The sequence below is a fragment of the Phalangium opilio genome, unplaced genomic scaffold (assembly GCF_054372755.1).
Source record: "Phalangium opilio isolate 3A_F unplaced genomic scaffold, DU_Popi_V2 ptg000019l_1, whole genome shotgun sequence".
NCBI classification, from domain to species: Eukaryota; Metazoa; Arthropoda; class Arachnida; order Opiliones; family Phalangiidae; genus Phalangium; species Phalangium opilio.
The window spans coordinates 8949681-8976320 of record NW_028324152.1 but is presented as its reverse complement, the minus strand read 5'-3'; the positions used below and the strand labels follow the sequence as shown (position 1 = coordinate 8976320).

Here is a 26640-nt window from a genome sequence, read left to right as displayed (position 1 = left end):
GCGCTAACCATGGAGCCAAGGAAGCTCAGAAATGAAATGGTCGTCAGGTATTGTGGAGAAACTTTGGCATTTTGCATTACATTTGAGATCCCACAACACCGCTCCCGGGTGGGTTCGAACCACCAACCTATTGGTTAACAGCCGAACGCGCTAACCATTGCGCCACGGAAGCCCAAAAATTTAATGGTCGTCAGGTATTGTGGAAAAACCTTGGCTTTTTACGTTACATTTGAGACTTCACAACACCGCTCCCGGGTGGGCTCGAACCACCAACCTTTTGGTTAACAGCCGAACGCGCTAACCATTGCACCACGGAAGCCCAAAAATTAAACGGTCGTCAGGTATTGTGGGAAAACTTTGGCTTTTTACGTCACATCTGAGACTTCACAACACCGCTCCCGGATGGGCTCGAACCACAAACCTTTTGAATAAAAGCCGAACGCGCTAACCATTGCGCCACGGAAGCCCAAAAACTAAATGTTCGTCAGTTATTTTTAAAAAAACTCTGAATTTTACGTTACATCTAAGACCTCACAACACCGCTCCCGGATGGGCTCGAACCACCAACCTTTCGGTTAACAGCCGACGGCGCTAACCATTGCGCCACGGAAGCCCAAAAATTAAATGGTCGTCAGGTATTGTGGAAAAACTTTAGCTTTTTACGTCACATTTGAGAGCTCACAACACCGCTCACGGATGGGCTCGAACCACCAACCTTTCGGTTAACAGCCGAACGCGCTAACCATTGCGCCACGGAAGCTCAGAAATTAAATGGTTGTCACGTATTGTGGAAAAGTTTTGACATTTTACGCTACATCTGAGACCGCACAACACCTCTCCCGGGTGGGCTCGAACCACCAAGCCTTTCGGCTAACAGCCGAACGCGCTAACCATTGCTACACGGAAGCCCAAAGATTAAATGTTCGTCAGGTATTGTGGAAAAACTTTGACTTTTTACGTCATATCTGAGACCTCACAACACCAATCACGGATGGGCTCGAACCACCAACCTTTCGGTTAACAGCCGAACGCGCAAACCATTGCGCCACCGAAGCCCAAGAATTAAATGGTCGTCAGGTATTGTGGAAAAGTTTTGACATTTTACGCTACATCTGAGACCGCACAACACCTCTCCCGGGTGGGCTCGAACCACCAAGCCTTTCGGCTAACAGCCGAACGCGCTAACCATTGCTACACGGAAGCCCAAAGATTAAATGTTCGTCAGGTATTGTGGAAAAACTTTGACTTTTTACGTCATATCTGAGACCTCACAACACCGCTCACGGATGGGCTCGAACCACCAACCTTTCGGTTAACAGCCGAACGCGCAAACCATTGCGCCACCGAAGCCCAAGAATTAAATGGTCGTCAGGTATTGTGGAGAAACTTTGGCTTTTTACGATACATTTGAGATCCCACAACACCGCTCCCGGGTGGGCTCGAACACCCAACCTTTTGGTTAACAGCCGAACGCGCTAACCATTGCGCCACGGAAGCCCAAAAATTAAATGGTCGTCAGGTATTGTGGAAAAACTTTGGCTTTTTACGTTACATTTGATACTTCACAACACCGCTCCCGGGTGGGCTCCAACCACCAACCTTATGGTTAACAGCCGAACGCGCTAACCATTGCACCACGGAAGCCCAAAAATTAAACGGTCGTCAGGTATTGTGGAAAAACTTTGGCTTTTTACGTTACTTTTGAGACTTCACAAAACCGCTCCCGGGTGGGCTCGAACCACCAACCTTTTGGTTAACATCCGAACGCGCTAACCATGGAGCCAAGGAAGCTCAGAAATGAAATAGTCGTTAGGTATTGTGGAAAAACTTTGACTTTTTACGTTACATCTGAGACCTCACAACACCGCCCCCGGATGGGCTCGTACCACCAACCATTTGGTTTTATATCCGAACGCGCTAACCATGGAGCCAAGGAAGCTCAGAAATGAAATGGTCGTCAGGTATTGTGGAGAAACTTTGGCTTTTTACGATACATTTGAGATCCCACAACACCGCTCCCGGGTGGGCTCGAACACCCAACCTATTGGTTAACAGCCGAACGCGCTAACCATTGAGCTACGGAAGTTCAGAAATTAAATGGTTGTCACGTATTGTGGAAACGTTTTGACATTTTAAGCTACATCTGAGACCCCACAACACATCTTCCGGGTGGGCTCGAACCACCAGCCTTTCGGTTAACAGTCGAACGCGCTAACCATTGCGCCACGGAAGCCCAAAAATTAAATGGTCGTCAGTTATTTTTAAAAAAACTCTGAATTTTACGTTACATCTAAGACCTCACAACACCGCTCCCGGATGGGCTCGAACCACCAATCTTTCGGTTAACAGCCGAACGCGCTAACCATTGAGCTACGGAAGCTCAGGAATTAAATGGTTGTCACGTATTGTGGAAAAGTTTTGACATTTTACGCTACATCTGAGACCCCACAACACCTCTTCCGGGTGGGCTCGAACCACCAGCCTTTCGGTTAACAGTCGAACGCGCTAACCATTGCGCCACGGAAGCCCAAAAATTAAATGGTCGTCAGTTATTTTTAAAAAAACTCTGAATTTTACGTTACATCTAAGACCTCACAACACCGCTCCCGGATGGGCTCAAACCACCAACCTTCCCTTACAAAAATCTTCTTAAGAGTTCTAATGGAATTTCTTTGGAACCCTACGGAGCCCTTGGGATCATTTTCTAAAGAAACTATTTCCAAAGACTTCCTTGGAATTTCCTAAAGAATTCTTGAGATAAATTTCCAAAGAATGTCTTGGGATTATTTTCCAAAGAAATTTTTTAAGAATTCTAAAGTTAAATTTCCAAAGAATGTCTTGGGATTATTTTCCAAAGACATTCTTTAGGAATTCTAAAGATAAATTTCCAAAGAATGTCTTGGGTTTATTTTCCAAAGAAATTCTTTAGGAATTCTAAAGATAAATTTCCAAAGAATGTATAAGGTTTATTTTCTAAAGAAATTCTTTAGGAATTCTAGAGATAAATTTCCAAAGAATGTCTTGGGATTATTTTCTAAAGAAATCTTTAGGAATTCTAGAGATATATTTCTTAAGAATGTCTTGGGATTATTTTCTAAAGAAATTCTTTAGAAATTCTAAAGATAAATCTCCAAAGAATGTAAAAGGTTTATTTTCTAAAGAAATTCCTAAGTAATTCTAGAGATAAATTTCCTAAGAATGTCTTGGAATTATTTTTCCCAAGAAATTCTTAAGGAATTTTAGACTAAATTTCCTAAGAATGTCTAGGGATTATTTTCTAAAGGAATTCTTTAGGAACTCTAGAGCTAAATTTCCAAAGAAGATCTAGGGTTTATTTTCCAAAGAAATTCGTTTGGAATTCAAGAGATATATTTCCAAAGAAGGTCTAGGGTTTATTTTCCAACGAAATTAGTTAAGAATTTTAGAGATGAATTTCAAAGGGCCAGATATATTGCAATTATGCTTTACGTATAATTATCTCAAAATATTTTTACCCAAATTGTTTAGCTAAAGTTTTCCTTAACTTAATGGTTAAAAAATTTAAAAACTAGAGGTGTGCGGTTAACCGTTTCAATTGAATAATTCGATCGAATACCGAACCGAATAATTCGATTCGGTATTCGATAAGCCCATTTTCACTATTCGATTCGAATATCGAATACCGAACTGACTATTCGGTTAAAGTTCGACTACCATAAATTTAGGTCCTTGGCTCTAGAGAGACCCACCTTATTTAAAAAAATTTCATCCAATTTTATTTGTCTCCCATCAAAAACTACCAGCAAGTGCATAGGAAAATTTTAAGAAATACTTGACCACCAATGAGGAGGGGTATTTTGAAATTTAGGAGCTTCTAATGTTCTTCTCCTTACTTTGTATTGACTATTGGCGAATATTAGGGTTACTACCCGATTAACCGCGAATAGTTGGCCTAGTATTCGCGAATATTAGGGTTAAATATTCGCGGTTACTAGGCTTAACTATTCGCGATTAATCGGGAAGGAAAAAAATTACCAAGGCCCAACTATTCGGTATTCGATTTGGAATAAACTATTCGATTCGGTATTTGATAAGGAAAATTTTTTGGTATTCGATAACCGGTTCGATACCCAAAAAGTGGTATTCGCACACCCCTATTAAAAACGTTTAACGAAGACTTGTTCCGTAGCTAAGGCTCAGCATGTGCTGAAATGAAATGTTATATTTACATATTTTTTCTTTTTTTTTGCCTTTAATAATCCGTGAGGTGTTTATTTAAAGGATAAAATAGATTAAAAGTAAAGTAAGAGTAATTAAAATCGTTGTTTAGATTTACATGGAATCTAAGCTGGCAGTCGGAATTGTTGCTTAATTCTCTTATGGCATGTTTCATCTTTATTTCGAGCGTAATTAGAGTCCAAAATAAATATTTTTTTAGAAATATTGTAGAGATAATTAGGTTAAACGCGTTTCTGGTACTCAAAAAACTCTCAATGAATATACATCATTAAATTTAACAACAACGTATGGATCTACTGCTTGGCCATTAAAGCCTCCAAAACCCACTTAGTACCCTATACAATTGCACAAGGTTTAAACTTTCCGCCGTTTACGGATGTTTAAAAGTCTGACTTTATAAGCAATTTCACACTGCATGCGAGAATTTCCCTCGCTGTAAGGGGTGTAATTCACCATATAAGAACTGTACTCCCAGTATTGGGATATGGTTCTGCATGTGAGAGCTATCCTCGTTTCTAGGGACTAAATTAATTTACCCCATAACCTTCTCTATATGTTCCCCAAGAAAATAACATAGATATTTCCAAAGACATTTCCAAGTAAATTCCCAACACATTTCCCAAGTAAATTCCGAAGATATTTCTCAAGAAAATTCCAAAGATATTTCCCAAGGAAATTCCAAAGATATTTCCCAAGGAAATTCCTAAGACATTTTCCAAAGAAATTCCAAAGACATTTCCCAAGGAAATTCCTAAGACATTTCCCAAGGAAATTCCAAAGACATTTCCCAAGGAAATTCCAAAGAGGTTTCCCAAGAAAATTCCAAAGATATTTCCCATGAAAATTGCAAAGATATTTCTCAAGAAAATTCCAAAGATATTTCTCAAGAAAATTCCAAAGATATTTCCCAAGAAAATTCCAAAGATATTTCCCATGAAAATTCCAAAGATATTTCCCAAGAAATTTCCAAAGATATTTCCAAAGTAATTTCCAAAGAAAAAGAGGCCAATATTCCCCAATTTCCAAAAGAACGCCTTAAGGATTTCCAAAGCAATTTCCCAAGGAATTTTCTTAAGAGTTCTTAAGAAGATTTTTGTAAGGGAATTTCGGTTAACAGCCGAACGCGCTAACCATTGAGCTACGGAAGCTCAGGAATTAAATGGTTGTCACGTATTGTGGAAAAGTTTTGACATTTTACGCTACATCTGAGACCCCACAACACCTCTTCCGGGTGGGCTCGAACCACCAGCCTTATGGTTAACAGCCGAACGCGCTAACCATTGCACCACGGAAGCCCAAAAATTAAACGGTCGTCAGGTATTGTGGAAAAACTTTGGCTTTTTACGTTACATTTGAGACTTCACAACACCGCTCCCGGGTGGGCTCGAACCACCAACCTTTTGGTTAACATCCGAACGCGCTAACCATGGAGCCAAGGAAGCTCAGAAATGAAATGGTCGTTAGGTATTGTGGAAAAACTTTGACTTTTTACGTTACATCTGAGACCTCACAACACCGCCCCCGGATGGGCTCGTACCACCAACCTTTTGGTTAACATCCGAACGCGCTAACCATGGAGCCAAGGAAGCTCAGAAATGAAATGGTCGTCAGGTATTGTGGAGAAACTTTGGCTTTTTACGATACATTTGAGATCCCACAACACCGCTCCCGGGTGGGCTCGAACACCCAACCTATTGGTTAACAGCCGAACGCGCTAACCATTGAGCTACGGAAGTTCAGAAATTAAATGGTTGTCACGTATTGTGGAAAAGTTTTGACATTTTAAGCTACATCTGAGACCCCACAACACCTCTTCCGGGTGGGCTCGAACCACCAGCCTTTCGGTTAACAGTCGAACGCGCTAACCATTGCGCCACGGAAGCCCAAAAATTAAATGGTCGTCAGGTATTGTGGAGAAACTTAGGCTTTTTTCGATACATTTGAGATCCAACAACACCGCTCCCGGATGGGCTCGAACCACCAACCTTTCAGTTAACAGCCGAACGCGCTAACCATTGCGCCACGGAAGCCCAAAAATTAAATGGTCGTCAGGAATTGTGGAAAAACTTTGGCATTTTGCATTACATTTGAGATCCCACAACACCGCTCCCGGATTAGCTCGAATCACCAACCTATTGGTTAACAGCCGAACGCGCTAACCATTGCACCACGGAAGCCCAAAAATTAAACGGTCGTCAGGTATTGTGGAAAAACTTTGGCTTTTTACGTTACATTTGAGACTTCACAACACCGCTCCCGGGTGGGCTCGAACCACCAACCTTTTGGTTAACATCCGAACGCGCTAACCATGGAGCCAAGGAAGCTCAGAAATGAAATGGTCGTTAGGTATTGTGGAAAAACTTTGACTTTTTACGTTACATCTGAGACCTCACAACACCGCCCCCGGATGGGCTCGTACCACCAACCTTTTGGTTAACATCCGAACGCGCTAACCATGGAGCCAAGGAAGCTCAGAAATGAAATGGTCGTCAGGTATTGTGGAGAAACTTTGGCTTTTTACGATACATTTGAGATCCCACAACACCGCTCCCGGGTGGGCTCGAACACCCAACCTATTGGTTAACAGCCGAACGCGCTAACCATTGCGCCGCGGAAGCCCAAAAATTAAATGGTCGTCAGGTATTGTGGAGAAACTTAGGCTTTTTTCGATACATTTGAGATCCAACAACACCACTCCCGGATGGGCTCGAACCACCAACCTTTCAGTTAAAAGCCGAACGCGCTAACCATTGCGCCACGGAAGCCCAAAAATTAAATGGTCGTCAGGAATTGTGGAAAAACTTTGGCATTTTGCATTACATTTGACATCCCACAACACCGCTCCCGGATTAGCTCGAATCACCAACCTATTGGTTAACAGCCGAACGCGCTAACCATTGCGCCACGGAAGCCCAAAAATTAAATGGTCGTCAGGTATTGTGGAAAAACTTTGGCTTTTTACATTACATTTGAGACTTCACAACACCGCTCCCGGGTGGGCTCGAACCACCAACCTTTTGGTTAACAGCCGAACGCGCTAACCATTGCACCACGGAAGCCCAAAAATTAAACGGTCGTCAGGTATTGTGGGAAAACTTTGGCTTTTTACGTTACATTTGAGATCCCACAACACCGCTCCCGGGTGGGCTTGAACCACAAACCTATTGGTTAACAGCCGAACGCGCTAACCACTGAGACACGGAAGCTCAGAAATTAAGTGGTTGTCACGTATTGTGGAAACGTTTTGACATTTTACGCTACATCTGAGACCGCACAACACCTCTCCCAGGTGGGCTCGAACCACCAGCCTTTCGGTTAACAATCGAACGCGCTAACCATTGCGCCACGGAAGCCCAAAAATTAAATGGTCGTCAGGTATTGTGGAAAAACTTTGGCTTTTTACGTTACATTTGAGACTTCACAACACCGCTCCCGGATGGGCTCGAACCACAAACCTTTTGAATAACCGCTAAACGCGCTAACCATTGCGCCACGGAAGCCCAAAAATTAAATGTTCGTCAGTTATTTTTAAAAAAACTCTGAATTTTACGTTACATCAAAGACCTCACAACACCGCTCCCGGATGGGCTCGAACCACCAACCTTTCGGTTAACAGCCGACGGCGTTAACCATTGCGGAACGGAAGCCCAAAGATTAAATGATCGTCAGGTATTGTGGAAAAACTTTGACTTTTTACGTCACATCTGAGACTTCACAACACGACTCCCGGGTGGGCTCGAACCACCAACCTTTTGTTTAGCATCCGAACGCGCTAACCTTGGAGCCAAGGAAGCTCAGAAATGCAATGGTCGTCAGGTATTGTGGAAAAACTCTGACTTTTTACGTCACATCTGGACTTCACAACACCGCTCCCGGATGGGCTCGAACCATAAACCTTTTGAATAACATCTGAACGCGCTAACCATTGCGCCACGGAAGCCCAAAAATTAAATGTTCGTCAGTTATTTTTAAAAAACTCTGAATTTTAAGTTACATCTAAGACCTCACAACACCGCTCCCGGATGGGCTCGACCCACCAACCTTTCGGTTAACAGCCGACGGCGTTAACCATTGCGGAACGGAAGCCCAAAGATTAAATGATCGTCACGTAATGTGGAAAAACTTTGGATTTTTACGTTACATGTGAGATCTCACAACACCGCTCCCGTGTGGGCTCGAACCACCAACCTTTCGGTTAACAGTCGAACGCGCTAACCATTGCGCCACGGAAGCCCAAAAATTAAATTGTCGTCAGGTATTGTGGAAAAACTTTGGCTTTTTACGTTACATTTGAGACTTCACAACACCGCTCCCGGGTGGGCTCGAACCACCAACCTTTTGGTTAACATCCGAACGCGCTAACCATGGAGCCAAGGAAGCTCAGAAATGAAATGGTCGTTAGGTATTGTGGAAAAACTTTGACTTTTTACGTTACATCTGAGACCTCACAACACCGCCCCCGGATGGGCTCGTACCACCAACCTTTTGGTTAACATCCGAACGCGCTAACCATGGAGCCAAGGAAGCTAAGAAATGAAATGGTCGTCAGGTATTGTGGAGAAACTTTGGCTTTTTTCGATACATTTGAGATCCAACAACACCGCTCCCGGATGGGCTCGAACCACCAACCTTTCAGTTAACAGCCGAACGCGCTAACCATTGCGCCACGGAAGCCCAAAAATTAAAGGGTCGTCAGGAATTGTGGAAAAACTTTGGCATTTTGCATTACATTTGAGATCCCACAACACCGCTCCCGGGTGGGCTCGAACACCCAACCTATTGGTTAACAGCCGAACGCGCTAACCATTGAGCTACGGAAGTTCAGAAATTAAATGGTTGTCACGTATTGTGGAAAAGTTTTGACATTTTAAGCTACATCTGAGACCCCACAATACCTCTTCCGGGTGGGCTCGAACCACCAGCCTTTCGGTTAACAGTCGAACGCGCTAACCATTGCGCCAAGGAAGCCCAAAAAATAAATGGTCGTCAGTTATTTTAAAAAAAAACTCTGAATTGTACGTTACATCTAAGACCTCACAACACCGCTCCCGGATGGGCTCGAACCACCAACCTTTCGGTTAACAGCCGAACGCGCTAACCATTGAGCTACGGAAGCTCAGAAATTAAATGGTTGTCACGTATTGTGGAAAAGTTTTGACATTTTACGCTACATCTGAGACCCCACAACACCTCTTCCGGGTGGGCTCGAACCACCAGCCTTTCGGTTAACAGTCGAACGCGCTAACCATTGCGCCACGGAAGCCCAAAAATTAAATGGTCGTCAGGTATTGTGGAAAAACTTTGGCTTTTTACGTTGCATGTGAGATCTCACAACACCGCTCCCGTGTGGGCTCGAACCACCAACCTTTCGGTTAACAGCCGAACGCGCTAACCATTGCGCCACGGAAGCCCAAAAATTAAATTTTCGTCAGGTATTGTGGAAAAACTTTGACTTTTAACGTCACATCTGAGACCTCACAACACCGCTCCCGGGTGGGCTCGAACCACCAGCCTTTCGGTTAACAGCCGAACGCGCTAACCATTGCGCCACGGAAGCCCAAAAATTAAATGTTCGTCAGGTATTGTGGAAAAACTTTAACTTTTTACGTCACATCTGAGAGCTCACAAGACCGCTCACGGATGGGCTCGAACCACCAACATTTCGGTTAACAGCCGCCGAACGCGCTAACCTTTACGCCACGGAAGCCCAAAAATTAAATGGTCGTCAGGTATTGTGGAAAAACTTTGACTTTTTACGTCACATCTGAGACTTCACAACACGGCTCCCGGGTGGGCTCGAACCACCAACCTTTTGTTTAGCATCCGAACGCGCTAACCTTGGAGCCAAGGAAGCTCAGAAATGCAATGGTCGTCAGGTATTGTGGAAAAACTCTGACATTTTACGTCACATCTGGACTTCACAACACCGCTCCCGGATGGGCTCGAACCACCAACCTTTCGGTTAACAGCCGAACGCGCTAACCATTGAGCTACGGAAGCTCAGAAATTAAATGGTTGTCACGTATTGTGGTAAAGTTTTGACATTTTACGCTACATCTGAGACCCCACAACACCTCTTCCGGGTGGGCTCGAACCACCAGCCTTTCGGTTAACAGTCGAACGCGCTAACCATTGCGCCACGGAAGCCCAAAAATTAAATGGTCGTCAGGTATTGTGGAAAAACTTTGGCTTTTTACGTTGCATGTGAGATCTCACAACACCGCTCCCGGGTGGGCTCGAACCACCAGCCTTTCGGTTAACAGCCGCCGAACGCGCTAACCTTTACGCCACGGAAGCCCAAAAATTAAATGGTCGTCAGGTATTGTGGAAAAACTTTGGCTTTTTACGTTACATTTGAGATCTTACAACACCGCTCTCGGGTGGGCTCGAACCACCAACCTTTCGGTTAACAGCCGACGGCGTTAACCATTGCGCCACGGAAGCTCAAAAATTAAACGGTCGTCAGGTATTGTGGAAAAAATTTGGCTTTTTACGTTACATTTGAGATCCCACAACACCGCTCCCGGGTGGGCTCGAACCACAAACCTATTGGTTAACAGCCGAACGCGCTAACCATTGAGTCACGGAAGCTCAGAAAGTAAATGGTTGTCACGAATTGTGGAAAAGTTTTGACATTTTTCGCTACATCTGAGACCGCACAACACCTCTCCCGGGTGGGCTCGAACCAACAAGCCTTTCGGCTAACAGCCGAATGCGCTAACCATTGCGCCACGGAAGCCCAAAAATTAAATGGTCGTCAGGTATTGTGGAAAAACTTTGGCATTTTGCATTACATTTGAGATCCCACAACACCGCTCCCGGGTGGGCTCGAACCAACAACCTATTGGTTAACAGCCGAACGCGCTAAACATTGCGCCACGGAAGCCCAAAAATTAAATGGTCGTCAGTAATTGTGGAAAAACTTTGGATTTTTACGTTACATGTGAGATCTCACAACACCGCTCCCGGGTGGGCTCGAACAACCAACCTTTCGTTTAACAGCCGAACGCGCTTACCATTGCGCCACGGAAGCCCAAAAATAAATGTTCGTCAGGTATTGTGGAAAAACGTTAACTTTTTACGTCACATCTGAGAGCTCACAACACCGCTCACGGATGGGCTCGAACCACCAACCTTTCGGTTTACAGCCGAACGCGCTAACCTTTGCGCCACGGAAGCCCAAAAATTAAATGGTCGTCAGGTATTGTGGAAAAACTTTGGCTTTTTACGTTACATTTGAGATCTTACAACACCGCTCCCGGGTGGGCTCGAACCACCAACCTTTCGGTTAACAGCCGAACGCGCTAACCATTGCGCCACGGAAGCTCAAAAATTAAACGGTCGTCAGGTATTGTGGAAAAAATTTGGCTTTTTACGTTACAAATGAGATCCCACAACACCGCTCCCGGGTGGGCTCGAACCACAAACCTATTGGTTAACAGCCGAACGCGCTAACCATTGAGTCACGGAAGCTCAGAAATTAAATGGTTGTCACGAATTGTGGAAAGGTTTTGACATTTTTCGCTACATCTGAGACCGCACAACACCTCTCCCAGGTGGGCTCGAACCAACAAGCCTTTCGGATAACAGCCGAACGCGCTAACCATTGCGCCACGGAAGCCCAAGAATTAAATGGTCGTCAGGTATTGTGGAAAAACTTTGGCATTTTGCATTACATTCGAGATCCCACAACACCGCTCCCGGGTGGGCTCGAACCACCAACCTATTGGTTAACAGCCGAACGCGCTAAACATTGCGCCACGGAAGCCCAAAAATTAAATGGTCGTCAGGTATTGTGGAAAAACTTTGGCTTTATACGTTACATTTGAGACTTCACAACACCGCTCCCGGGTGGGCTCGAACCACCAACCTTTTGGTTAACAGCCGAACGCGCTAACCATTGCGCCACGGAAGCCCAAAGATTAAATTTTCGTCAGTAATTGTGGAAAAACTTTGGATTTTTACGTTACATGTGAGATCTCACAACACCGCTCCCGGGTGGGCTCGAACCACCAACCTTTCGTTTAACAGCCGAACGCGCTAACCATTGCGCCACGGAAGCCCAAAAATAAATGTTCGTCAGGTATTGTGGAAAAACGTTAACTTTTTACGTCACATCTGAGAGCTCACAACACCGCTCACGGATGGGCTCGAACCACCAACCTTTCGGTTTACAGCCGAACGCGCTAACCTTTGCGCCACGGAAGCCCAAAAATTAAATGGTCGTCAGGTATTGTGGAAAAAATTTGGCTTTTTACGTTACATTTGAGATCTTACAACACCGCTCCCGGGTGGGCTCGAACCACCAACCTTTCGGTTAACAGCCGAACGCGCTAACCATTGCGCCACGGAAGCTCAAAAATTAAACGGTCGTCAGGTATTGTGGAAAAAATTTGGCTTTTTACGTTACATTTGAGATCCCACAACACCGCTCCCGGGTGGGCTCGAACCACAAACCTATTGGTTAACAGCCGAACGCGCTAACCATTGAGTCACGGAAGCTCAGAAATTAAATGGTTGTCACGAATTATGGAAAAGTTTTGACATTTTTCGCTACATCTGAGACCGCACAACACCTCTCCCAGGTGGGCTCGAACCAACAAGCCTTTCGGCTAACAGCCGAACGCGCTAACCATTGCGCCACGGAAGCCCAAGAATTAAATGGTCGTCAGGTATTGTGGAAAAACTTTGGCATTTTGCATTACATTCGAGATCCCACAACACCGCTCCCGGGTGGGCTCGAACCACCAACCTATTGGTTAACAGCCGAACGCGCTAAACATTGCGCCACGGAAGCCCAAAAATTAAATGGTCGTCAGGTATTGTGGAAAAACTTTGGCTTTATACGTTACATTTGAGACTTCACAACAACGCTCCCGGGTGGGCTCGAACCACCAACCTTTTGGTTAACAGCCGAACGCGCTAACCATTGCGCCACGGAAGCCCAAAGATTAAATTTTCGTCAGTAATTGTGGAAAAACTTTGGATTTTTACGTTACATGTGAGATCTCACAACACCGCTCCCGGGTGGGCTCGAACCACCAACCTTTCGTTTAACAGCCGAACGCGCTAACCATTGCGCCACGGAAGCCCAAAATTTAAATGTTCGTCAGGTATTGTGGAAAAACTTTGGATTTTTACGTTACATGTGAGATCTCACAACACCGCTCCCGAGTGGGCTCGAACCACCAACCTTTCGGTTAACAGCCGAACGCGCTAACCATTGCACCACGGAAGCCCAAAATTTAAATTTTCGTCAGGTATTGTGGAAAAACTTTGACTTTTTACGTCATATCTGAGACCTCACAACACCGCTCACGGATGGGCTCGAACCACCAACCTTCCGGTTAACAGCCCACGGCGCTAACCATTGCGCAACGGCAGCCCGAAGATTAAATGTTCGTCAGGTATTGTGGAAAAACTTTGGATTTTTACGTTACATTTGAGATCCCACTACACCGCTGCCGGGTGGGCTTGAACCACCAAACTTTTGGTTAACATCCGAACGAGCTAACCATGGAGCCAAGAAAGCTCAGAAATGAAATGGTCGTCAGGTTTTGTGGAAAAACTTTGACTTTTTACGTTACATCTAAGACCTCAAAACACCGCTCCCGGATGGGCTCGAACCACCAACCTTTCGGTTGACAGCCGACGGCGCTAACCATTGCGCAACGGAAACCCAAAGATTAATTGTTCGTCAGGTATTGTGGAAAAACTCTGAATTTTACGTTACATCTAAGACCTCACAACACCGCTCCCGGATGGGCTCGAACCACCAACCTTCCGGTTAACAGCCCACGGCGCTAACCATTGCGCAACGGCAGCCCGAAGATTAAATGTTCGTCAGGTATTGTGGAAAAACTTTGGATTTTTACGTTACATTTGAGATCTCACAACACCGCTCCCGGGTGGGCTCCAACCACTAACCTTTTGGTTAACAGCCGAACGCGCTAACCATTGCACCACGGAAGCCCAAAATTAAACGGTCGTCAGGCATTGTGGAAAAACTTTGGCTTTTTAAGTTACATTTTAGACTTCACAACACCGCTCCCGGGTGGACTCGAACCACCAACCTTTTGGTTAACATCCGAACGCGCTAACAATGGAGCCAAGGAAGCTCAGAAATGAAATGGTCGTCAGGTATTGTGGAAAAACTTTGGCTTTCTACGTTACATTTGAGATCCCACTACACCGCTGCCGGGTGGGCTTGAACCACCAAACTTTTGGTTAACATCCGAACGAGCTAACCATGGAGCCAAGAAAGCTCAGAAATGAAATGGTCGTCAGGTTTTGTGGAAAAACTTTGACTTTTTACGTTACATCTAAGACCTCAAAACACCGCTCCCGGATGGGCTCGAACCACCAACCTTTCGGTTGACAGCCGACGGCGCTAACCATTGCGCAACGGAAACCCAAAGATTAATTGTTCGTCAGGTATTGTGGAAAAACTCTGAATTTTACGTTACATCTAAGACCTCACAACACCGCTCCCGGATGGGCTCGAACCACCAACCTTCCGGTTAACAGCCCACGGCGCTAACCATTGCGCAACGGCAGCCCGAAGATTAAATGTTCGTCAGGTATTGTGGAAAAACTTTGGATTTTTACGTTACATTTGAGATCTCACAACACCGCTCCCGGGTGGGCTCCAACCACTAACCTTTTGGTTAACAGCCGAACGCGCTAACCATTGCACCACGGAAGCCCAAAATTAAACGGTCGTCAGGCATTGTGGAAAAACTTTGGCTTTTTAAGTTACATTTTAGACTTCACAACACCGCTCCCGGGTGGACTCGAACCACCAACCTTTTGGTTAACATCCGAACGCGCTAACAATGGAGCCAAGGAAGCTCAGAAATGAAATGGTCGTCAGGTATTGTGGAAAAACTTTGACTTTTTACGTCACATCTGAGACCTCACAACACCGCTCCCAGGTGGGTTCGAACCGCCAACCTGTTGGTTAACAGCCGAACGCGCTAACCATTGCGCCACGGAAGCCCAAAAATTAAATGGTCGTCAGGTATTGTGGAAAAACCTTGGCTTTTTACGTTACATTTGAGACTTCACAACACCGCTCCCGGGTGGGCTCGAACCACCAACCTTTCGGTTAACAGCCGAACGCGCTAACCATTGCGCCACGGAAGCCCAAGAATTAAGTGGTCGTCAGGTATTATGGAGAAACTTTGGCTTTTTACGATACATTTGAGATCCCACAACACCGCTCCCGGGTGGGCTCGAACACACAACCTATTGGTTAACAGCCGAACGCGCTAACCATTGAGCTACGGAAGCTCAGAAATTAAATGGTTGTCACGTATTGTGGAAACGTTTTGACATTTTACGCTACATCTGACACCCCACAACACATCTCCCGGGTGGGCTCGAACCACCAGCTTTCGGTTAACAGCCGAACGCGCTAACCATTGCGCCACGGAAGCCCAAAATTTAAATGTTCGTCAGGTATTGTGGAAAAACTTTGGATTTTTACGTTACATGTGAGATCTCACAACACCGCTCCCGAGTGGGCTCGAACCACCAACCTTTCGGTTAACAGCCGAACGCGCTAACCATTGCACCACGGAAGCCCAAAATTTAAATTTTCGTCAGGTATTGTGGAAAAACTTTGACTTTTTACGTCATATCTGAGACCTCACAACACCGCTCACGGATGGGCTCGAACCACCAACCTTCCGGTTAACAGCCCACGGCGCTAACCATTGCGCAACGGCAGCCCGAAGATTAAATGTTCGTCAGGTATTGTGGAAAAACTTTGGATTTTTACGTTACATTTGAGATCTCACAACACCGCTCCCGGGTGGGCTCCAACCACTAACCTTTTGGTTAACAGCCGAACGCGCTAACCATTGCACCACGGAAGCCCAAAATTAAACGGTCGTCAGGCATTGTGGAAAAACTTTGGCTTTTTAAGTTACATTTTAGACTTCACAACACCGCTCCCGGGTGGACTCGAACCACCAACCTTTTGGTTAACATCCGAACGCGCTAACAATGGAGCCAAGGAAGCTCAGAAATGAAATGGTCGTCAGGTATTGTGGAAAAACTTTGACTTTTTACGTCACATCTGAGACCTCACAACACCGCTCCCAGGTGGGTTCGAACCACCAACCTGTTGGTTAACAGCCGAACGCGCTAACCATTGCGCCACGGAAGCCCAAAAATTAAATGGTCGTCAGGTATTGTGGAAAAACCTTGGCTTTTTACGTTACATTTGAGACTTCACAACACCGCTCCCGGGTGGGCTCGAACCACCAACCTTTCGGTTAACAGCCGAACGCGCTAACCATTGCGCCACGGAAGCCCAAGAATTAAGTGGTCGTCAGGTATTGTGGAGAAACTTTGGCTTTTTACGATACATTTGAGATCCCACAACACCGCTCCCGGGTGGGCTCGAACACCCAACCTATTGGTTAACAGCCGAACGCGCTAACCATTGAGCTACGGAAGCTCAGAAATTAAATGGTTGTCACGTATTGTGGAAAAGTTTTGACATTTTACGCTACATCTGACACCCCACAACACATCTCCCGGGTGGGCTCGATCCACCAGCTTTCGGTTAACAGCCGAACGCGCTAACCATTGCGCCACGGAAGCCCAAAATTTAAATGTTCGTCAGGTATTGTGGAAAAACTTTGGATTTTTACGTTACATGTGAGATCTCACAACACCGCTCCCGAGTGGGCTCGAACCACCAACCTTTCGGTTAACAGCCGAACGCGCTAACCATTGCACCACGGAAGCCCAAAATTTAAATTTTCGTCAGGTATTGTGGAAAAACTTTGACTTTTTACGTCATATCTGAGACCTCACAACACCGCTCACGGATGGGCTCGAACCACCAACCTTTCGGTTAACAGCCGAACGCGCTAACCATTGCGCCACGGAAGCCCAAGAATTAAATGGTCGTCAGGTATTGTGGAGAAACTTTGGCTTTTTACGATACATTTGAGATCCCACTACACCGCTCCCGGGTGGGCTCGAACACCCAACCTATTGGTTAACAGCCGAACGCGCTAACCATTGAGCTACGGAAGCTCAGAAATTAAATGGTTGTCACGTATTGTGGAAAAGTTTTGACATTTTACGCTACATCTGACACCCCACAACACATCTCCCGGGTGGGCTCGAACCACCAGCTTTCGGTTAACAGTCGAACGCGCTAACCATTGCGCCACGGAAGCCCAAAAATTAAATGGTCGTCAGGTATTGTGGAGAAACTTAGGCTTTTTTCGATACATTTGAGATCCCACAACACCGCTCCCGGATGGGCTCGAACCACCAACCTTTCGGTTAACAGCCGAACGCGCTAACCATTGCGCCACGGAAGCTCAAAAATTAAACGGTCGTCAGGTATTGTGGAAAAACTTTGGCTTTTTACGTTACATTTGATACTTCACAGCACCGCTCCCGGGTGGGCTCCAACCACCAACCTTTTGGTTAACAGCCGAACGCGCTAACCATTGCACCACGGAAGCCCAAAAATTAAACGGTCGTCAGGTATTGTGGAAAAACTTTGGCTTTTTACGTTACATTTGAGACTTCACAACACCGCTCCCGGGTGGGCTCGAACCACCAACCCTTTGGTTAACATCCGAACGCGCTAACCACGGAGCCAAGGAAGCTCAGAAATGAAATGGTCGTCAGGTATTGTGGAAAAACTTTGACTTTTTACGTTACATCTGAGACCTCACAACACCGCCCCCGGATGGGCTCGAACCACCATCCTTTCGGTTAACAGCCGAACGCGCTAACCATTGCGCCACGGAAGCCCAAGAATTAAATGGTCGTCAGATATTGTGGAGAAACTTTGACTTTTTACGTCACATCTGAGAGCTCACAACACCGCTCACGGATGGGCTCGAACCACCAACCTTTCGGTTAACAGCCGAACGCGCTAACCTTTGCGCCACGGAAGCCCAAAAATTAAATGGTCGTCAGGTATTGTGGAAAAACTTTGGCTTTTTACGTTACATTTGAGATCTTACAATACCGCTCCCGGGTGGGCTTGAACCACCAACCTTTCGGTTAACAGCCGAACGCGCTAACCATTGCGCCACGGAAACCCAAAAATTAAATGGTCGTCACGTATTGTGGAAAAACTTTGACTCTTTACGTCACATCTGAGACCTCACAACACCGCTCACGGATGGGCTCGAACCACCAACCTTTCGGTTAACAGCCGAACGCGCTAACCATTGCGCCACGGAAGCCCAAAAATTAAATGGTCGTCAGGTATTGTGGAAAAACTTTGGCTATTTACACTACATTTGAGATCTTACAACACCGCTCCCGGGTGGGCTCGAACCACCAACCCTTCGGTTATCAGCCTAACGCGCTAACCATTACGCCACGGAAGCTCAAAAATTAAACGGTCGTCAGGTATTGTGGAAAAAATTTGGCTTTTTACGTTACATTTGAGATCCCAAAACACCGCTCCCGGGTGGGCTCGAACCACAAACCTATTGGTTAACAGCCGAACGCGCTAACCATTGAGCCACGGAAGCTCAGAAATTAAATGGTTGCATGAGTTAATAATATGTTAGCTCCCTATAAGTTACTCAGGCTCCATAGGCGTAATGTATCCAGCGATTTCTTCTCATTTCGCCCACGCGGGAAAAAATCCGAATGTTGCGCTCTCTCTTGTCGAAAAAAAAATCCCGCTCGTACGGCTCCTCGACCTCGAGTCGTCGACTACATTATCACCAGTGTTTTAGTCGTGAATTTTTATATTTTATAATTTAACATTAAATCATGGCGTTGTGTCAGTACTGAGACAAAAAAATGCAGGAACTCAATGCAATTTGCTGATATTGATAAAGAATGCTAAAGATAAGAGTTGTTATTGTGGCTTGAAACCAGAAAATTATACAACTGAGCTAAATCCAATCCACTGATCTCTTGACTGTTTTCTTAACCGAGGCTACTGAGCGAAATATTCGGCTGCTTAAATAGCTCCGATATCATTGGCTAGCTTCCACTGCACGCGCTTCCGGGGAAAAACCGGAAAGAAGAGAAAATAAGATTGTCGTTCACGTGGCGGCCGCAGAGCGTCGCATATAATTGGAAAGCCGGCGGCACGGAAGAAAACGCTGGAGTATAAAAATGAATTGCCTGAGTAACTTATAGGGAGCTGACATATTATTAACTCATGATGGTTGTCACGAATTGTGGAAAAGTTTTGACATTTTACGCTACATCTGAGACCGCACAACACCTCTCCCAGGTGGGCTCGAACCAACAAGCCTTTCGGCTAACAGCCGAACGCGCTAACCATTGCGCCACGGAAGCCCAAAAATTAAATGGTCGTCAGGTATTGTGGAGAAACTTAGGCTTTTTTCGATACATTTGAGATCCCACAACACCGCTCACGGATGGGCTCGAACCACCAACCTTTCGGTTAACAGCCGAACGCGCTAACCTTTGCGCCACGGAAGCCTAAAAATTAAATGGTCGTCAGGTATTGTGGAAAAACTTTGGCTTTTTACGTTACATTTGAGATCTTACAACACCGCTCCCGGGTGGGCTCGAACCACCAACCTTTCGGTTAACAGCCGAACGCGCTAACCATTGCGCCACGGAAGCTCAAAAATTAAACGGTCGTCAGGTATTGTGGAAAAACTTTGGCTTTTTACGTTACATTTGAGATCCCACAACACCGCTCCCGGGTGGGCTCGAACCACAAACCTATTATATAACAGCCGAACGCGCTAACCATTGAGCCACGGAAGCTCAGAAATTTAATGGTTGTCACGTATTGTGGAAAGGTTTTGACATTTTACGATACATCTGAGACCGCACAACACCTCTCCCGGGTGGCTCGAACCACCAAGCCTTTCGGCTAACAGCCGAATGCTCTAACCATTGCGCCACGTAAGCCCAAAAATTAAATGGTCGTCACGTATTGTGGAAAAACTTTGACTTTTTACGTTACATCTGATACCTCACAACACCGCTCCCGCATGGGCTCGAACCCCCAACCTTTCGGTTAACAGCCGAACGCGCTAACCATTGCGCCACGGAAGCTCAAAAATTAAACGGTCGTCAGGTATTGTGGAAAAACTTTGGCTTTTTACGTTACATTTGAGATCCCACAACACCGCTCCCGGGTGGGCTCGAACCACAAACCTATTATATAACAGCAGAACGCGCTAAACATTGAGCCACGGAAGCTCAGAAATTAAATGGTTGTCACGTATTGTGCAAAAGTTTTGACATTTTACGCTACATCTGAGACCGCACAACACCTCTCCCGGGTGGGCTCGAACCACCAAGCCTTTCGGCTAACAGCCGAACGCGCTGACCATTGCACCACGGAAGCCCAAAGATTAAATTTTCGTCAGGTATTCTGGAAAATTTTGGATTTTTACGTTACATGTGAGATCTCACAACACCGCTCCCGGATGGGCTCGAACCACAAACCTTTTGAATAACAGCTGAACGCGCTAACCATTGCGCCACGGAAGCCCAAAAATTAAATTTTCGTCAGTTATTTTTAAAAAACTCTGAATTTTACGTTACATCTCAGACCTCACAAAACCACTTCCGGGTGGGCTCGAACCACCAGCCTCTCGGTTAACAGCCGAACGCGCTAACCATTGCGCCACGGAAGCTCAAAAATTTAATGTTCGTCAGTTATTGTGGAAAAACTCTGAATTTTACGTTACATCTAAGACCTCAAAACACCGCTCCCGGATGGGCTCGAACCACCAACCTTTCGGTTGACAGCCGACGGCGCTAACCATTGCGCAACGGAAACCCAAAGATTAATTGTTCGTCAGGTATTGTGGAAAAACTCTGAATTTTACGTTACATCTAAGACCTCACAACACCGCTCCCGGATGGGCTCGAACCACCAACCTTCCGGTTAACAGCCCACGGCGCTAACCATTGCGCAACGGCAGCCCAAAGAGTAAATGTTCGTCAGGTATTGTGGAAAAACTTTGGATTTTTACGTTACATTTGAGATCTCACAACACCGCTCCCGGGTGGGCTCCAACCACTAACCTTTTGGTTAACAGCCGAACGCGCTAACCATTGCACCACGGAAGCCCAAATTAAACGGTCGTCAGGTATTGTGGAAAAACTTTGACTTTTTACGTCACATCTGAGACCTCACAATACCGCCCCCGGGTGGGCTCGAACACCCAATCTATTGGTTAACAGCCGAACGCGCTAACCATTGAGCTACGGAAGCTCAGAAATTAAATGGTTGTCACGTATTGTGGAAAAGTTTTGACATTTTACGCTACATCTGAGACCCCACAACACCTCTCCCGGGTGGGCTCGAACCACCAGCCTTTCGGTTAACAGTCGAACGCGCTAACCATTGCGCCACGGAAGCCCAAAAATTAAATGGTCGTCAGGTATTGTGGAGAAACTTAGGCTTTTTTCGATACATTTGAGATCCCACAACACCGCTCCCGGATGGGCTCGAACCACCAACCTTTCAGTTAACAGCCGAACGCGCTAACCATTGCGCCACGGAAGCCCAAAAATTAATTGTTCGTCAGGTATTGTGGAAAAACTCTGAATTTTACGTTACATCTAAGACCTCACAACACCGCTCCCGGATGGGCTCGAACCACCAACCTTCCGGTTAACAGCCCACGGCGCTAACCATTGCGCAACGGCAGCCCAAAGAGTAAATGTTCGTCAGGTATTGTGGAAAAACTTTGGATTTTTACGTTACATTTGAGATCTCACAACACCGCTCCCGGGTGGGCTCCAACCACTAACCTTTTGGTTAACAGCCGAACGCGCTAACCATTGCACCACGGAAGCCCAAATTAAACGGTCGTCAGGTATTGTGGAAAAACTTTGACTTTTTACGTCACATCTGAGACCTCACAATACCGCCCCCGGGTGGGCTCGAACACCCAATCTATTGGTTAACAGCCGAACGCGCTAACCATTGAGCTACGGAAGCTCAGAAATTAAATGGTTGTCACGTATTGTGGAAAAGTTTTGACATTTTACGCTACATCTGAGACCCCACAACACCTCTCCCGGGTGGGCTCGAACCACCAGCCTTTCGGTTAACAGTCGAACGCGCTAACCATTGCGCCACGGAAGCCCAAAAATTAAATGGTCGTCAGGTATTGTGGAGAAACTTAGGCTTTTTTCGATACATTTGAGATCCCACAACACCGCTCCCGGATGGGCTCGAACCACCAACCTTTCAGTTAACAGCCGAACGCGCTAACCATTGCGCCACGGAAGCCCAAAAATTAAATGGTCGTCAGGTATTGTGGAAAAACTTTGGCATTTTGCATTACATTTGAGATCCCACAACACCGCTCCCGGGTGGGTTCGAACCACCAACCTATTGGTTAACAGCCGAACGCGCTAACCATTGCGCCACGGAAGCCCAAAAATTAAATGGTCGTCAGGTATTGTGGAAAAACCTTGGCTTTTTACGTTACATTTGAGACTTCACAACACCGCTCCCGGATGGGCTCGAACCACAAACCTTTTGTATAAAAGCCGAACGCGCTAACCATTGCGCCACGGAAGCCCAAAAACTAAATGTTCGTCAGTTATTTTTAAAAAACTCTGAATTTTACGTTACATTTGAGAGCTCACAACACCGCTCACGGATGGGCTCGAACCACCAACCTTTCGGTTAACAGCCGAACGCGCCAACCATTGCGCCACGGAAGCTCAGAAATTAAATGGTTGTCACGTATTGTGGAAAAGTTTTGACATTTTACGCTACATCTGAGACCGCACAACACCTCTCCCGGGTGGGCTCGAACCACCAAGCCTTTCGGCTAACAGCCGAACGCGCTAACCATTGCTACACGGAAGCCCAAAGATTAAATGTTCGTCAGGTATTGTGGAAAAACTTTGGATTTTTACGTTACATGTGTGATCTCACAACACCGCTTTCGGGTGGGCTCGAACCACCAACCTTTCGGTTAACAGCCGAACGCGCTAACCATTGCGCCACGGAAGCCCAAAATTTAAATGTTCGTCAGGTATTGTGGAAAAACTTTGACTTTTTACGTCATATCTGAGACCTCACAACACCGCTCACGGATGGGCTCGAACCACCAACCTTTCGGTTAACAGCCGAACGCGCTAACCATTGCGCCACGGAAGCCAAAAAATTAAATGGTCGTCAGGTATTGTGGAAAAACTTTGACTTTTTACGTCACATCTGAGAGCTCACAACACCGCTCACGGATGGGCTCGAACCACCAACCTTTCGGTTAACAGCCGAACGCGCTAACCTTTGCGCCACGGAAGCCCAAAATTTAAATGGTCGTCAGGTATTGTGGAAAAATTTGGCTTTTTACGTTACATTTGAGATCTTACAACACCGCTCCCGGGTGGGCTCAAACCACCAACCTTTCGGCTAACAGCCGAACGCGCTAACCATTGCGCCACGGAAGCTCAAAAATTAAACGGTCGTCAGGAATTGTGGAAAAACTTTGGCTTTTTACGTTACATTTGATACTTCACAACACCGCTCCCGGGTGGGCTCCAACCACCAACCTTTTGGAAAACAGCCGAACGCGCTAACCATTGCACCACGGAAGCCCAAAAATTAAAAGGTCGTCAGGTATTGTGGAAAAACTTTCACTTTTTACGTTACATTCTAGACTTCACAACACCGCTCCCGGGTGGACTCGAACCACCAACCTTTTGGTTAACATCCGAACGCGCTAACAATGGAGCCAAGGAAGCTCAGAAATGAAATGGTCGTCAGGTATTGTGGAAAAACTTTGACTTTTTACGTCACATCTGAGACCTCACAACACCGCCCTAGGGTGGGCTCGAACACCCAACCTATTGGTTAACAGCCGAACGCGCTAACCATTGAGCTACGGAAGCTCAGAAATTAAATGGTTGTCACGTATTGTGGAAAAGTTTTGACATTTTACGCTACATCTGAGACCCCACAACACCTCTCCCGGGTGGGCTCGAACCACCAGCCTTTCGGTTAACAGTCGAACGCGCTAACCATTGCGCCACGGAAGCCCAAAAATTAAATGGTCGTCAGGTATTGTGGAGAAACTTAGGCTTTTTTCGATACATTTGAGATCCCACAACACCGCTCCCGGATGGGCTCGAACCACCAACCTTCCGGTTAACAGCCCACGGCGCTAACCATTGCGCAACGGCAGCCCAAAGACTAAATGTTCGTCAGGTATTGTGGAAAAGCTTTGGATTTTTACGTTACATGTGAGATCTCACAACACCGCTCCCGGGTGGGCTCGAACCACCAACCTTTCGGTTAACAGCCGAACGCGCTAACCATTGCGCCACGGAAGCCAAAAATTAAATGGTCGTCAGGTATTGTGGAAAAACTTTGACTTTTTACGTCACATCTGAGAGCTCACAACACCGCTCACGGATGGGCTCGAACCACCAACCTTTCGGTTAACAGCCGAACGCGCTAACCTTTGCGCCACGGAAGCCCAAAATATAAATGGTCGTCAGGTATTGTGGAAAAACTTTGGCTTTTTACGTTACATTTGAGATCTTACAACACCGCTCCCGGGTGGGCTCGAACCACCAACCTTTCGGTTAACAGCCGAACGCGCTAACCATTGCGCCACGGAAGCTCAAAAATTAAACGGTCGTCAGGTATTGTGGAAAAACTTTGGCTTTTTACGTTACATTTGATACTTCACAACACCGCTCCCGGGTGGGCTCCAACCACCAACCTTTTGGTTAACAGCCGAACGCGCTAACCATTGCACCACGGAAGCCCAAAAATTAAACGGTCGTCAGGTATTGTGGAAAAACTTTCACTTTTTACGTTACATTCTAGACTTCACAACACCGCTCCCGGATGGGCTCGAACCACAAACCTTTTGAATAACAGCTGAACGCGCTAACCATTGCGCCACGGAAGCACAAAAATTTAATGTTCGTCAGTTATTGTGGAAAAACTCTGAATTTTACGTTACATCTAAGACCTCAAAACACCGCTCCCGGATGGGCTCGAACCACCAACCTTTCGGTTGACAGCCGACGGCGCTAACCATTGCGCAACGGAAACCCAAAGATTAATTGTTCGTCAGGTATTGTGGAAAAACTCTGAATTTTACGTTACATCTAAGACCTCACAACACCGCTCCCGGATGGGCTCGAACCACCAACCTTCCGGTTAACAGCCCACGGCGCTAACCATTGCGCAACGGCAGCCCAAAGATTAAATGTTCGTCAGGTATTGTGGAAAAACTTTGGATTTTTACGTTACATTTGAGATCTCACAACACCGCTCCCGGGTGGGCTCCAACCACTAACCTTTTGGTTAACAGCCGAACGCGCTAACCATTGCACCACGGAAGCCCAAAATTAAACGGTCGTCAGGTATTGTGGAAAAACTTTGGCTTTTTACGTTACATTTTAGACTTCACAACACCGCTCCCGGGTGGACTCGAACCACCAACCTTTTGGTTAACATCCGAACGCGCTAACAATGGGGCCAAGGAAGCTCAGAAATGAAATGGTCGTCAGGTATTGTGGAAAAACTTTGACTTTTTACGTCACATCTGAGACCTCACAACACCGCCCCCGGGTGGGCTCGAACACCCAACCTATTGGTTAACAGCCGAACGCGCTAACCATTGAGCTACGGAAGCTCAGAAATTAAATGGTTGTCACGTATTGTGGAAAAGTTTTGACATTTTACGCTACATCTGAGACCCCACAACACCTCTCCCGGGTGGGCTCGAACCACCAGCCTTTCGGTTAACAGTCGAACGCGCTAACCATTGCGCCACGGAAGCCCAAAAATTAAATGGTCGTCAGGTATTGTGGAGAAACTTTAGCTTTTTTCGATACATTTGAGATCCCACAACACCGCTCTCGGATGGGCTCGAACCACCAACCTTTCAGTTAACAGCCGAACGCGCTAACCATTGCGCCACGGAAGCCCAAAAATTAAATGGTCGTCAGGTATTGTGGAAAAACCTTGGCTTTTTACGTTACATTTGAGACTTCACAACACCGCTCCCGGGTGGGCTCGAACCACCAACCTTTTGGTTAACAGCCGAACGCGCTAACCATTGCACCACGGAAGCCCAAAAGTTAAACGGTCGTCAGGTATTGTCGGAAAACTTTGGTTTTTTACGTCACATCTGAGACTTCACAACACCGCTCCCGGATGGGCTCGAACCACAAACCTTTTGAATAAAAGCCGAACGCGCTAACCATTGCGCCACGGAAGCCCAAAAACTAAATGTTCGTCAGTTATTTTTAAAAAAACTCTGAATTTTACGTTACATCTAAGACCTCACAACACCGCTCCCGGATGGGCTCGAACCACCAACCTTTCGGTTAACAGCCGACGGCGCTAACCATTGCGCCACGGAAGCCCAAAAATTAAATGGTCGTCAGGTATTGTGGAAAAGTTTTGACATTTTACGCTACATCTGAGACCGCACAACA

General features: G+C 46.1%; 11 non-coding genes across 11 annotated transcripts; all 11 read right to left on the bottom strand.

Annotated features, from left to right (window-relative positions):
- Positions 1 to 9702: 9702 nt before the first annotated feature.
- TRNAN-GUU (transfer RNA asparagine (anticodon GUU)) lies at positions 9703 to 9775 on the bottom strand. Its single transcript has one exon. It is a non-coding gene; the product is annotated as a tRNA-Asn (tRNA).
- Positions 9776 to 11324: 1549 nt separating this feature from the next.
- Positions 11325 to 11397, bottom strand: TRNAY-GUA (transfer RNA tyrosine (anticodon GUA)). Its single transcript has one exon. It is a non-coding gene; the product is annotated as a tRNA-Tyr (tRNA).
- A 74-nt stretch (positions 11398 to 11471) lies between these two features.
- TRNAN-GUU (transfer RNA asparagine (anticodon GUU)) lies at positions 11472 to 11544 on the bottom strand. The gene has a single exon. It is a non-coding gene; the product is annotated as a tRNA-Asn (tRNA).
- Positions 11545 to 12353: 809 nt separating this feature from the next.
- Positions 12354 to 12426, bottom strand: TRNAY-GUA (transfer RNA tyrosine (anticodon GUA)). Its single transcript has one exon. It is a non-coding gene; the product is annotated as a tRNA-Tyr (tRNA).
- A 74-nt stretch (positions 12427 to 12500) lies between these two features.
- Positions 12501 to 12573, bottom strand: TRNAN-GUU (transfer RNA asparagine (anticodon GUU)). The gene has a single exon. It is a non-coding gene; the product is annotated as a tRNA-Asn (tRNA).
- Positions 12574 to 15290: 2717 nt separating this feature from the next.
- Positions 15291 to 15363, bottom strand: TRNAN-GUU (transfer RNA asparagine (anticodon GUU)). The gene has a single exon. It is a non-coding gene; the product is annotated as a tRNA-Asn (tRNA).
- Positions 15364 to 16464: 1101 nt separating this feature from the next.
- On the bottom strand, positions 16465 to 16537 carry TRNAN-GUU (transfer RNA asparagine (anticodon GUU)). The gene has a single exon. It is a non-coding gene; the product is annotated as a tRNA-Asn (tRNA).
- Positions 16538 to 18520: 1983 nt separating this feature from the next.
- On the bottom strand, positions 18521 to 18593 carry TRNAI-GAU (transfer RNA isoleucine (anticodon GAU)). The gene has a single exon. It is a non-coding gene; the product is annotated as a tRNA-Ile (tRNA).
- A 1152-nt stretch (positions 18594 to 19745) lies between these two features.
- On the bottom strand, positions 19746 to 19818 carry TRNAN-GUU (transfer RNA asparagine (anticodon GUU)). The gene has a single exon. It is a non-coding gene; the product is annotated as a tRNA-Asn (tRNA).
- A 4622-nt stretch (positions 19819 to 24440) lies between these two features.
- TRNAN-GUU (transfer RNA asparagine (anticodon GUU)) lies at positions 24441 to 24513 on the bottom strand. Its single transcript has one exon. It is a non-coding gene; the product is annotated as a tRNA-Asn (tRNA).
- Positions 24514 to 24733: 220 nt separating this feature from the next.
- TRNAN-GUU (transfer RNA asparagine (anticodon GUU)) lies at positions 24734 to 24806 on the bottom strand. The gene has a single exon. It is a non-coding gene; the product is annotated as a tRNA-Asn (tRNA).
- Between the last annotated feature and the right edge of the window lie 1834 nt (positions 24807 to 26640).